The following is a 10,989-nucleotide window of genomic DNA, read 5'->3' as shown; positions in this document are numbered from 1 at the left end:
CTCCTGATCTTTTATGCCTTTGGCCAAGTCCCTGAGAACACTGCAACAGAGAACCAGAGAAATCAGCGCCAAGTCATGTCTTATAGGAATGATTGGTAGGATGTTTTAAAAAGTTTTCAGAGATACTTAGGGGCTTTCCCTGATCCTGGGGGCTGCTGAGTAGCCTCAATTCCCACTGTAGGCAACAGAAGCTGAGGGCACTCGCCACTTCTGAAGAGGACTGGGCCCTAAATGGGAGGAAATGGTAAGGAGAGAGAGATGCTGCCAGACACAGAATGATAGATACAAAATAAGGGGTGTGGGCACATGTGAGCAGAATACAAAGTGAGGGAACATTCTGGAGAGGGAATAGACTTAGAAGTTATGGTACAAAACCCACTGTCACAGGGGGTCCCCCCACCCAGAGCAACCTCCTGTGGTAGGCTGTGGCATGACAGGAACACCTGCCTCAGTTTTCCTCCTTCAGACTTCCCAGATATAGTCAAAAGCATCTTTCCAAGTATAAAAATAGCTCTTAGAGAGTTCCTTTATTACAAAAGTCCTGTGCTCATGTTATAACAGAAGCCCCACAACCATAGGCCAGAATTCCCCCAGCATAGTCCAAATGGTACATGCAACATACTGCTCTGGTCTCCCTCACCACGGCCCAGCTCGCCAGCATCCCTCACTGTGGCCCGGCTCACCAGTTCCACCCCTGCTGGCCCACTTTGATTCAGAGAACCAGCAGGGGTCTCCCCTCTGCTGCTCTCTGCCTCAACCCTTTCGAGCCTTCTCTGGCCTTCGTTCTCTAGCTCAAGGAGGACAGCCAGCTGGCTCCTCCACTGGCTGCCTCATAATTCCTCATGCTTTCTGCTCTCTGCAGCTTTCTCCAGAGACCTCCTCCAGTCTCCAAACTTTTCCTGACAATCTCACCAGAGCTCTCCATGATCCATTATAGCCCCCGGGTGCTGCTCCACCGTCCTACTTGGCCAGATGGGAGCTAGACCTACTTCATTTGCTGCTGGGCCCAGCCACCCTATGACACATCTAATCTCCTCCATCTCAGGACAGTTGCAGTGAAAAAGCACTGAAGATAGTGGGATACGGTGACAGGAAACTACAGTAAAGAGTGATAAACCTCAAGACACCAAAGGAGATAGTTCACCTCACCACTGCAGGAAAGGATATAATTTGTAACAGGCCAAAATCCAAAGCTTTGGTCACCCCAAAATACCAACCTGTAGGCAGTTTGCTCAGTCCTCCAGCTAGCTACTTAAGTTCTTGGTCCCTCCCCTTTCTACTTCATGAATGTAACAATCGCAATTTCAAAGTACTTTACTGTAGTGGGGTGCACTCACTTCTCGCGAGCACCCCTTTCTCAGTGTGTGTTCTTGCACACTCTCTCTCTCTTTGTGGTTGGTCCTTGGTGACTCAGCCCTAGGGTGACCAGATGTCCCAATTTAATAGGGACAGTCCCAATATTTGAGGCTTTTTCCTATATAGGCTCCTATTACCCCCCACCCCGTCCCGATTTTTCACACTTGCTATCCGGTCACCCTACTCAGCCCTCCGTCCAAGTCTCACACAGTCTGTATGTGAAATAAAAACAAGGCAAACCCCTTTTAGGGTACAAGTCCAACAGGGGCCTCTCTCAGCGCCCTCTGTAACTTCTCTCTCAAGTTGTCACTGCTCCAGTATAGGGAGGTGCCCCAGGGCTCCCTCCCTGGAGGTAATGTCTTCGCCCTCTCAGGGCTTTTCTGACCCCAGCTAGGCCACTAGAAGAGTTCAGTTCCCCATTCTGGGGTATATCAAAGTAAAGTCCAGGCCACTTGCCCAGTGGCTGGTGGGGGTGGGACCCAGGTCCACACTCTACTCTGGGTCCCAGCCCAGTGACCCTATAGATTGCAGCCGTGTCGTGTCCCTTTAGACAGCTGCTCTAATTCCCTGGGCCACTTCCCCATGGCTCCAGCACATTCTTTACCCTTACCTCAGGGTCTTGTCCTGGTGGGGTCCCAGCAGCCAGCCCGGTGCTCCTTCGCGTTCCTTAAGCCTCTGCCAGCACCGTTCTGTCCGAGGTCCTGCAGCTCCCTCAGGCACACCCTCCACTCTCTTCCAGCTCCAGCAAGGAACTGCTCTCACTCTGGCCCTTGCAGGTCTTCTTATACTAGCTTACTGGGCCCTGATTGGCTGTGTCCCACACTGCCGCTCTGGGCAGCTTGGAGGACCTCTCTATTGCCCTTTTCTGGGCTGGGGTGTGACAGGGCCGTGAGGCCTCCAGTAGGGCACCTCTGGGCCTAGTCCACCCTGTCACATTTAACACGTATAATAGGGCTACATCCAAGGATCAGGTCTGCAGGACCCGGTCACAATTTTCTAATCTATCCATGCTACCCATCCTTTCCGGGGTGCCACCTGTTGCATTCGGGTCCCACTGAGCCCATCTGTCCCACCAGCCTGGGTTCCTCCCACTCTGTGCTGCTGGGACAGGCTCTCAAGCCCCCTTCCAGCACACACACAGGTAGGGTCACACACAACTGCAGAATCACACAGCGTCTGCAATCAGGTCTGTGTGGGAGGACTCAGCTCAGGCAATTGCCCAGCACTTTGGTGCACACCCCCTCTGGAGTGTAAACCCAACACTATATTGTCTTGCACTGTGTAGATATTTATACAGCGTAAGCTCATGAAATTTACCTCCTCCCTCAATGTGGAGGAAAATATTCACAGCTTTTTGCCCTCTCCCCCCAGGCATGAATTGCACAAACTGGGTTTTGGAATAAACAAGAAACAAGTTTATTAACTATAAAAGGTAAATGTTAAGTGATTATAAGGGACAGAAAACAGATTAAATAATAATGATGGAGATATACCTATCTCCTAGAACTGGAAGGGACCTTGAAAGGTCATTGAGTCCAGCCCCCTGCCTTCACAGCAGGACCACGTACTGTCCCTGACAGAAAGAGAAAAATAAAAATGACAGCTCAGATGCTTGGCTGAGAAGAGCACATAGTGTGGCTCAGACATGGGCGTGTCCTTTGCACATCCCCCCCGTTCCCATCCTGGGTAGGCTGTGTTTTGTGGCAGATTCCCAGTGTAACCAAAAAGCCACTTTAAGTTCGGCTGGCTGCCAGTGACTCAAAGGAGATGGTATGGTAGCCACGGATCAGTAAGGAAACCTTGACCATACCCCCCTATGATGGCAGCATGGAGGAATGTAGACCCATCAGGTCTCAATGACTGGAAGATCCCCTACACTGGGGTAATCCTTCTGTGACTTACTACCCTAGCTTCAAGTCTAGAATCTGTTGGGGACAGAGCACAGAGGCGCAGACTATCTGGCCAAGAGAGTCCTGGGGGACACGAAGAGTGAAGGCTGGGAAGAAACAGGGATTTCAAAGAACGTCTTGCCAACCCATAATCAGAGCTTGATCAGTCTGGATGTTACAGGCAGAAATTATGATAGCACATAACTTCAGAAAGGGACCCTGAGCCTGCTCTGATGCATAGATCTTGGCAAAGAAATTAGTTTCAAATGTTGCATGGTTATAAACTGGGTCTGACATTGTCTTTTCGTGGACCTAAGATTGGTTTATTTGCTCCCAATGTACTGTGCCATAACTCTACAAAATCCCATCTCTTCAGAAGGTGTTGGGTTTTTTTAACTTAAAAAACTTGTCTTGACCCCTCCTGCCTTTTATTATATCTGTATTGACTGTAATAACACAACTATGCAGGCAACCCTCTTGCAGCCGAGCTTCGAGTGTGGCTCGATATGGATAAAAAGATTGGCTGGTAATAGATACAGCTGCTCAGATCCAAATGACAGATGAAATAGCACATAAGGCTAATCAAGAGAGTGGAAAGTGGATACCTACCAGTGTGAACATTGGATTAAGGGCCTCAATTCCCAGCAGCCCTAGTTAGTAGTAGTTAGTAGTACTTTGCACCCACTGTCTACTCACTTTGCACTGGTATAAATGCCTTCCTCTTGTGTAGCTGATGGAGAAGAAACAGTTCCTGGATTTACCAATTGGTTTAGCTTTGAACCAGCTACATCTCCCTCTGTTCCAAGGGATGGGACCCGCCCCACAGAACTACTTCAAAATATCCTGATCATCCTAGGCCATATTCACATTTAAGCAAACCTTTACATTGCTTTACAATTTCAGGTAAATCCCACAAGGGCGGTAACATCTTCTAATTAGTCATCTCTCCTAGCCCTGCTAGCACAAGGATCGTGACTGTGCTCAATCCTTGTGCGGGAATGCTTCTTGCACACTCATGTAGCAACAGGGCACACCTACCTCTTCATGATCAGGAGTTGTGGGACTTTGTCAAATAATTTATCTGTAATAATGAATCTCATCTACACCACTTACATAGATTCTGAAAGGCTTTGTTATGTGTCTATGAAGAGTAATGGTGTCCTATTAATGTGCATATGCACTCATCCCATTGCATTCCATTAAGACATCTCATCTCTATTGCCAATTAATAATCTAGAAATGAAGACAAAAAGCCGAAATAGGGCTAGCTAATACCAGGCGGCTCAGTCAACCAAGGCGGCGGCTGCATGAGAATCAAGTTCTATGCAGCTCAGAGCACTTTGGTAATGTCTGGTAAGTAAGTACTGCATGTGTTGTTATTAATAACTGAGGTCACTGTGGTGAGATTATGTCCCAATTTTATAGGGACAGTCCCGATTTTTTGGGTCTTTTTCTTATATAGGCTCCTATTACCCCCCACCTCCTGTCCCGATTTTTCACACTTGCTGTCTGGTCACCCTAGGTGAGAAACATGGAAGTCAGGAGAGTTTTACCTGCTAATTATTGATTTTCTGTGGACTGGGAGGTTCCCGGCATTTTCAAACACCAAAGCTGCCTCAATGTACGTGTATTAATATTACGGGGTCTCAACCAAAGTCGTTTTGTGGGGACTACAGTTTGTGGCTCCAGTTTATTGCTTGCCAGTTAACTGACATTAACAAATGCAATTGTAAATGCAAGTCTAGACACTCCCTGTTTGTTCCAGGATACACACGTTGGTGGTTTATGTGTGTCCTGGAAGAAACAATTTGCGGGGGGGGGGGGAGGAGTGTCTGACTCTAGACTCATATCTACCCTTCTTTTAGTTAATTGGCAACCAATCTGAGCTAAAACAGGACAGCAAACGCCAGTCTAGAAAAATCCCCTGGGCCAGGCACTATACAAACAAGCCTCAAAAGACAGTTCCTGTTCGAGAGAGCTTGAAATCTAGGTGAGCCATCGAAATCTGACTTGATTAATTATGAACAAGTCACTCTGAGGAAAAATGTAGTAGAAAGTCTGATGTGGGTTAGATACTCTAACCCTCCAGGCTAATCCAACACAATGCAAGGGGAGAAAGGGATAGCACGTCATACTGACATGTTTTGCTGTGGTGGCAGCTCACTTTTGAGAATGACTTTAGCTGACTTCCCTCAGTTTAGGGGAAAAAACCCAGATGTCTAAAGTAATTTAGTCTCATCAGTTCCTATTTAAACACAGAGATCCTGGCTTGATAACCTTTGGCATGCTGGTCCTACATGACCCCAGTAAATAATAGAAAGAACCCCCATTCTTTAAGTCATTTATCTTCCTGAAGAACACAATGATTAATTAGTTTACAATAAAAAGTTCACATTTGCCCTTGACTAGGCAGAAATATTATTTGCATTCTTCCACAGCATACTTTAAATTAAAATCATTAGCTGCCTTATGTAATTTAAACCATGAAGAAACCAAAACATGATTAAAAATATGACAATGGGAGGTGGCTATAAAATTGAAGACTAAATGAGTGACTTCAAAAGACTAGCTTAGTCCCTCAGTGCGTTGTGGTATGAATTTCACTCATTCTAAAGTATTATATTGTCAGCACTAGTAAATATTATTAATAACAACACATGCGGTACTTACTTACCAGACATTACCAAAGTGCTCTGAGCTGCATAGAACTTGATTCTCAGTTGCAATAAGCTTGTAAAGTGGTGCAAATGGCTCCCTATCTGTTCTCATCACCACGGCAGCTGCCAAGCTGGTCAAAGGACTCCACACTGGCCCTGGACAGATCAGGAGGTGTATTGTTTGGCTAGCGTGCACTGCACTACAGTTATCTCCTGCTTTCCATGTTCTGTAGGAAAGCAGAGTGTAAATCAGAGTGACCCTGATGCTGCTCTAGCTTACCCCTAGTGCTGGGTGGGTCCCTGTGTGGCCCCAGAATACAGGGAGCATGAAGTTGTCTTGAAGCCACCCCATGCCCCATCCTTATCCCAGGACAGGAAAAGAGTCCCTGAGAATCAGGCACTTAGCATCCATTATTCCCATGCAATAGGAAGTGGCTACAGATGCAGATTATTTTGCAGGATTGTGCTCAGTCACAAGAGGGACTGTTATGGAATCAGAGTGCTAATGTGCTCTTCGTTATGGGTAAGGATACAATCTGTCATAGAGGTCACGGATTCTGTGACCTTCCCGACTTCTTCTGAGGCAAGGCTGCCAGAGCAGCAGCCATGGGAACAACTGACTGGTGGTAAGCCCTGGGGCCTCTGGAACTGCTGGCCGTCCGCCAGCCCAAGAGCAGTGGCCACAAGAACAGCAGGCCAGCGGCCAGCCCCGGGGCTGCCGAACAGCAGGCCAGTGGTCAGTCTGGGGCCGTCGGAACAGCAGGCCAGCGGTCAGTCTGGGGCCGTCGGAACAGCAGGCCAGCGGTCTTCTGCCAAAGCACCTCTCCCTGGCCTGCCAGAGCAGCAACTGTGGTTGGGTCAGCCCACTTGAGGCTGGAGCAGCAGAAGTCAGACCCTGCCGCTGGAGCCGTGGTGGGGCTGGAGCAGCTGCAAGCAGGGCCGGCTCCAGGCACCAGTGCAGGAAGCAGGTGCTTGGGGCGGCAATTCGGAGGCGGGTCCCTTGTTCCCTCTTGAAGGGAAGGACCGGCTGCCAAATTGCTGCCGAAGAATGAAGCGGCAGCAGTAAAGCTGCTGCCGAAGTGCCACCGATCGCGGCTTTTTTTTTTCTTTCCCCCAGCCGCTTGGGGCGGCAAAAATGCTGGAGCCGGCCCTGGCTGCAAGCCACGGCAGCGCTCTGTCTGTCCCCCACCCAGGGACAGGTTGCGGGCTTCCATGAATTTTTGTTTATTCCTCATGATCTGTCCCTGCCTTTTACTAAAATTACCTGTGACAGAATCTCTACCTTAATTGTGGGACTGTGCTTTCCAGGGGCGTGGTTATTGCAGGAACTCTGGTAATTATGACAGGGTGATCTTTTTGCCAAGTCTGGCAATCTTTGGGGTTTTTCTTAAAGCCCCAGCTCCTGAAGTCATATAAATATGGCACAATCTCAGCTTTCACTTTTAAAAAGGAAAAAAGTTTCTAGCCCTTGTGATTGTGGGAAAAAAGCTTGAAAATGTGACCTGAGTGCCCCCAAAAGCTGAGAAACCAGAAAGCAAAGAGAAAGAACCCATCTTATATATAGAGAGAGAATGATTCTGGGGTCCTGGCTCATGATTTCTGAATGGACGGGGTTGACAATACTGACCTCCATGGGAGCTGAGGGCAGTCAGCACCTTTCAGGATTGGGCCCCCAGCGCTTTATTCAGCGGACACATGAGCACAGTCTACGTTTGTCATACATGCTACATAACAGTGGCCAAGGCCCAATTCAAGATTTTTTGGCCACTGGAGAGGTTATTATTGCAGGTTTCCATTCCCTCAGCCACCTCTTCCTCCCACAAATGATTCAGTCTCCCCTAACTCTTCCCATACTAATCCCACAAGCTCTCCTTTCCTGCTCCCTCATCAATCTGCTCAGACGACAACAACAGACCCGAAGGCTCACATTAAGGGGGGACATGATAGAGGTATATAAAATCATGAGAGATGTTGAGAAAGTGGATCAGGAAAAGTTATTTACTTATTCCCATAATACAAGAACTAGGGGCCACCAAATGAAATTAATAGGCATCAGGTTTAAAACAAATAAAAGGAAGTTCTTCTTCATACAGCGCACAGTCAACTTGTGGAACTCCTTGCCTGAGGAGGTTGTGAAGGCTAGGACTATAACAGCGTTTAAAAGAGAACTGGATAAATTCATGGTGGTTAAGTCCATAAATGGCTATTTGCCAGGTCGGGTAAGGAATGGTGTCCCTTGCCTCTGTTTGTCAGAGGATGGAGATGGGTGGCAGGAGAGAGATCACTTGATCATTGCCTGTTAGGTTCACTCCCTCTGGGGCACCTGGCATTGGCCACTATCAGTAGACGATACTGGGCTAGATGGACCTTTGGTCTGACCCGGTACGGCCGTTCTTATGTTCTTATTATATTCAAGACTGACCCACAACTCAAGGGGATTTTCCTCTGCTATTATGGATTTTGTACAGTCCAGTAACTGGTTCTTTATTTAGGACTGCTTATAGCAGGGGATCTATTTGAATGACACTTGGAGCTAAATTCTCAGCTGGGGTAACTCCACTGAAGTCATGGGAGTTGTGCCAGCTGAGAATACGGCCCTTAGCTTTTCTTTTCCTGGTTGTTTCCAGGCAGCGCATTTTTCCGTGGCACACCCATTTGCAGGAGAATTGCTTCCTCATTCTGACTCATGGCCAGGGGTTGCAGGGTGGTGGCCAGAGGAACTGAGAGTGACGGCCCAAACACTGAGCCCACAAGGGAGAGAATTTTGGAAGAGATAGAGAAGAGGAAGAAAAAAAATTAGTGGCACCATGGTGAATCACCACAGCCATGGGAACCACTGATTAATTGGTCAGTTGGGGCACATTGGTCAGTTTCCAGATCTCACACACGTGTCCTGCCCAGCTTCAAAACTGCTGTCATCAGGAAACATTCAGCAGAGGGAATTTAATGGTGGAGGAAGAGTCTATACACTGCAGTCAGCCAACAGGAAGGGTTTTGCAGCATCAGTTTGCAGCCTGGCTTACTCCAGAGCTCAGACTGCCACATCCTTTGTCTCAGGCCCTGGTGCCCATGCCACAAGGGATGACAACACAAAAATTGTCTTAAACTGGGCCCTCACTAACTGAACTAACAAGAACTTTACTTCTTAGGCAGTAGTGTACCAATGAAATTTTGGATGGTTGAAATAAAAATAAAGAAGGATACTGAAACCCCAATACAATGACCTTCTGCAGGCAGGTATTACTGGAATAATATTCCAGCAGAGCTAAGAGTCACTAGCTGGTATTTTTCCTAATAAAAAAAATTTCTCACCAGCTTTTTGGTGCTTTGAAATGTAAATGTGTTTTGAGGAGAAGCCTGGGGAGGTGAAAATGGCATGTTATTCAGCAGAGCTGCTCCCCCTGTGTATTCTGTCATGTCTGCAAGTTCTCACTCCTGTTAGCACCACAGAGCCAACCCAGGTGAGGGAGAGCCTGCTGATTGTTACCTGAGTCACACACATCATTAACAGAGCTGTTGTTAATTCAGTCCCAGCTGCAGCAGGCTGGTGGTGAGTCAGAAAGAACCAAAGATGAGCCCAAACCAGAATGAAAGAGCTGACCTCTTCTGAGCTTTAAGGTTGAGTCCAAGGGGAGATTTTTTGCATGTAAGAATCTCCTTTGGGGAAAGATCAGCTGTTTTTCTCTTTGTAAGGATTCTGGCTTTCCTTAGAACAAGAACTTTTGCCACTGTGACAGAGTAAAACCATGTGCTGGGTGTGTGACATCCCTTCTGGTGACTAATCTTCATGGAAGACAGCTGATTACTGCTGCAAAGAATCCTGTGGCACCTTATAGACTGTTAGTCTATAAGGTGCCACAGGATTCTTTGCTGCTTTTACAGAACCAGACTAACACGGCTACCTCTCTGATACCTGATTACTGCTACCACCTATGATCTTAATCCTCTAGCTCAAGTGCTAGAGATCTGTGCTTTGATCATGGATTGAAACCCTGATGATGGCCTCTATGGGGAGTCTTTACTGGTTTGGGATCGTATCCTGAAGTATGAATCATTTTTCTTAAAGTCAAAATTATCCTCTCTGACACACCCTAGAGCTCACTAGTTGCAGAATTTTGGGGTGGTTTTCACCCCTCTCTGTGTCCTTCTGTTACTTGTTTCTTGGAAGACCTGTGTGCATGGACAGAGGAGGAAATCAGGAGCTTGCCTTTCCTCTGCAAAGGTGTCAATGCAGTTTACTCTTTAGTTTTTCTGTCTTTTATCTTCCCATTGCACTTAATGCAGAGCAGTGAGGAAAAAAAAGCTTTAAAAATGTATATTTTACATGAGAGTTGCGATAAAACAGTAGTTCCAATCAAAAGAAAAGCTGGGCACGTTCGTACTTTCCTTTCCCATAATATAGAGTAATTCAGCCACCCCATCAGAAGATAAGAATTACTTTAGAATAATTTTCTTTTAATAGCTCTGTCTGAAACAGAGCAAATTTCTTTGCTAGTCATTACAGCTGCTGGCCTACAATGAATGGCTGGCTGGAGACAAAGTTAGAATTTAAAGGCAGACTCCTGCCATCACATAAATAAACAATGAGCCCTGTGACCATTTCATTAGAGGACTTAAATAAGCATTTCACATGGCTGGCCATGATGTTACTCATATAATACCTATTTAAAGAAGACATTTAAAGGCTTGGAGGCATTACTGCACTCTCAGCATCATTAATTTGCCCAGCTGATTTATGTTTTACGCTAGACATGGGAGCACGAGGTCAAAGCAAATGACTGTGTGCAGAATAGGACACAAAAAGAGATACTGAAAACATTTGCTTGTGTAAAGTACGCACATATATTATACTTATGCATGGCAAGTAAATCTAAGTATTTATGGCTAAAGGCCAGGAGGGGTAAATCAAGGTGTCTACTGTTATGTCAGGTATAAATCCTAATAGCAATTAGAAACTGCAATAATGGCAGACACTGACACACAAAGGCACTCCTGCATTTAAAAACTTGGGTTGCAGTGACAATCTCATGCGGGTTGTTTTAACTAGCGATACGCAGGGTAACAACAACCCATTGATGAAGAAAGTG

The sequence above is a fragment of the Mauremys reevesii genome, linkage group 7, assembly GCF_016161935.1.
Source record: "Mauremys reevesii isolate NIE-2019 linkage group 7, ASM1616193v1, whole genome shotgun sequence".
NCBI classification, from domain to species: Eukaryota; Metazoa; Chordata; order Testudines; family Geoemydidae; genus Mauremys; species Mauremys reevesii.
This window is presented reverse-complemented; position numbering follows the sequence as displayed.